The sequence below is a fragment of the Quercus lobata genome, chromosome 8 (assembly GCF_001633185.2).
Source record: "Quercus lobata isolate SW786 chromosome 8, ValleyOak3.0 Primary Assembly, whole genome shotgun sequence".
Classification (NCBI taxonomy): domain Eukaryota; kingdom Viridiplantae; phylum Streptophyta; class Magnoliopsida; order Fagales; family Fagaceae; genus Quercus; species Quercus lobata.
In genome coordinates, this window is record NC_044911.1 from 64,605,098 (window position 1) to 64,608,562 (window position 3,465).

General features: G+C 32.4%; 1 pseudogene; it reads right to left on the reverse strand.

Moving 5' to 3' along the window:
• Positions 1-614: 614 nt before the first annotated feature.
• LOC115957237 lies at positions 615-2,734 on the reverse strand (annotated as a pseudogene).
• Between the last annotated feature and the right edge of the window lie 731 nt (positions 2,735-3,465).

The window sequence follows — 3,465 nt, forward strand, 5'->3', positions numbered from 1 at the left end:
ACTAAATTATTTATGTAATTGGTTTTTATTTCCTATCTTAATTTTTTGCGTTGGTGCTATAATCAACTTCAATAATATGTGTTATATTTTTTTAAAAAAAATTGATTAAAATTTAGTTGTTACAAAAATCTATATTAAAAATATACAATATTTAGAGACACAGCAAATTTGAATATATGGCGTCCATTTTATGAGTTTTATATCTTACCGTCGTTGAAAAGTATGAGCGCAAGTTAATTTGGCATTAAAAACATGCATGCAGATGAATTGAATGTTACCATATCATGAACACAAGCACGTATTTAGTGAAGAAAAATTTTTTACAAAGAGTTTAATAACAATTTTTGTTTTATTCTGAAATATTCCAGCTACAGTAACTAAACACATACTATCTACAACAACACTCTAGATCATAGCAGCTTTTAGTAAAAGGCTGAACTCAAACAAATCTAAAAATTACTATCCAACATTCCACAATTTCATTTAAATAAAGAAAAAGGGAACATGATAGACTGAAGTAAATGAAATTCTACTTAGAATGGAACTCCTATAACCTATTTGCAAATAGTATTTCCTCATTTCGCATTAGTTACAATAGCTTGGGAGGCATTTTATTATTGTTTCCTGGTACAAGCACGAGGATTCTGCTTGCCCGAAACGGTGGGCTTGACATTAACACAAGTGGAAGTAGCAGATCCTCTTGCTCCCTTGTATGCGAGATCAATGTTAGCAACCACCACTTGTTGGCATGGTACACTGTTACTGCAAATAAGCTTCACAGCTTCTTTTGTTGAAGAAGTGCCTCTAATGTTCTTGAAGCTAACATTGCTGATCTTAACTTTCGAGGGAGACAGAAAGCAAAACAAACAAAAAAAAAATCCACACAAGAATTTGATATTAGTGTCTGTAATTTTTTTTTCTTTTTTTAACTTTTAACATCAAAATGAGTGTATATATTTGTGATGTTTGTAATAACCTTGTTTGAGCATTGATTGTTTGGGCAGTAGCCTTGATCAATGATGATAGGATTGGCAACATTGTTCATGATAATATTCTCGAAATGCATATCAGAAGCACTCCCAGGAGGGCAAGAAGGCCATGTTTTGATTCTAACACCATTCTTTGTATTGCTAAGGGTGCCACCAATTACTCTGATTCCTGAAACAGGTTGTTCATTCTGGTACCTTCCAAGGCTTCCAACACTGATACCATGGCCAGGTCCACAAGTTACTTGGTTTGCAATAACATCTTGGGTTCCATCACCAATGGAGATGCAATCGTCACCTGTTCCAAAATTGGCATTGGTGATGGTGATCTTAGATGAACGTCCGATGTGGATTCCATCAGTGTTGGGGCTATCTTCGGGTGCAGTTATGGTAACATGTTGGATTTGCAAGTTCTTGCATCCCATAACGTTTATGTGGAAAAATTTGATGTCCTTCGATTTAATATCACGGACTATTGAATTTGTGACGAAATCGAACCTTATATTCTGTTCATGTTTACAAGTTAGAAAAATCAAAACACCAAATATGAACGCCATAGTTTCATTTAAATATTCTCCTAAAAATATTTTCATTTAAATATATTATAGTAAAATGCTAACGCTTCTTTGAATTACTATATTAAAAAAATTACAAATATATATCAATGAATGTGGTTGGTACTACTTTAACAATATTATATAATAATAAAAAATTCTTTTTGGACAAAAAAATTTGTCACAGCTTGATGCTATATGCCAGTATGATTGGTGAACCATCGCTTTCACCTTTAACTACCACTTTTTCTCCATTACACACAGTTGCACAAGTTAGGGTGATGGCATAGAAGTTGTGTCCATATTCCGTATTTGGACTTTCTCATATATACATTTGGAATTATCTTTTTTGGTGAGTTGTGACACCTCGCTATATAAAGCTTACATCAAATTATTAATAATATGATAATATCCTTAACATCATTAAACAAATAAGTGCTTGAATTAGTATTTCGTGATGGTTAAAGTTCATAAAGTTGTAGTGTCTATATATATCTACATAAATATAATGGAAATTTAAATGCTAATTATTAAGATTGAAATCTTACGATAGGAAGTGTTTTGCAGCTGTACTTTTTGTTACAATTATTTTTTGCCATGTCGTTTGTCCTTTGCCATCAAAAACTCCACCACCTGACACAGTGAGACTGTTGATACGTTGAAAAGAAACTCAAAAGTCTATACTGTTGAAGGAGGCAACGTCTGATGGGGCCTGTAGGGTGCCTTGAAGGTGAAACTCAATAGCACCTTTGCATGGACCTAATAAAGTCACTACACCTAGTTTGTATGTCCCTGCTGAAATCACAACTTTACTTCCTGCTATTGCGCATGCAGCTTTCCAAGCTTTTGTTAAAGCCTGATAAACACATTATGAAAAATCGAAACCAATATATCACAATCTTTTTTCATGTTAATGTTTTATCATCTGGTCAAGACACCGAAGAGTTTTTAGTGTAAGTAGAGTTTGAACTCGAGTACTTTTATTTAACATTAGAAGGCTTTACTAGTTAAGTTAACTAGAACCCACTTTTCATGTTAATTAGGTATAGTTAATTGTGCTACACATATTTATACCTGGGTGATATCGACATTAGGTTGTCCTCCATACGATTTAACATCAAATACTTGCCTGGCACTGGTGGATGCCAACAACAATAGCAAGGAAATTGTTACAACGCTCAAATTCTTTCCCATTTTATTGTTCTTTATTTCGCTGCTATTGCCAATTTGTTGTACGATATGATGGTTTCCCTATTTGGTTTGAAGCTATTTATAATACAGTACCTGACCTCATCACCATTAAAGCTATCCAACTGATATTAACTAATTTTATGCATGGTTGCTAAGAACTCTTCTGTTTACACTTCAACTTCTATACTATTATTAGCTTTCATGCTTCCTCCTTCACTAATTAATTAATAGTTTATCGTTATAATCAAACCGTTTGACCAGTTAAGATTAAATCAATTTCATTGACCATGAAAGGATAAATTTTTAACAACTTTATGATTGAATTATGCTAATAACACTAAAGGGTTATAACATGTCTTTTTTTTGGTCCATTATTCTATAAGATAAGATTATTACTACTATATATCACCCTGACTTTTTAGCCTTAAATGGAAATCTCTTAGCCACTTGAAATCTGTTCATTTTCTCCTTGAAGCGAATTGAATACTTCCCATTAGAGAGGGGGTAAAAAGTCTAGAAAAATAATCATCTCCAAAAACTATACAAAGTTAGTGTAGGTAGCATGCCGATCTATAGTGTAAAATAGAAAATAAAGAAAATACCATATAGGAGAGGTTAAACTCACCTTTTCAATTATTATATTTATCATTATTACTATAATTAGTTTACAAATCTTTGTCAATTATTATATACAAATGTATAACCCCGTGCATATGCAATGATACATTTAAAAA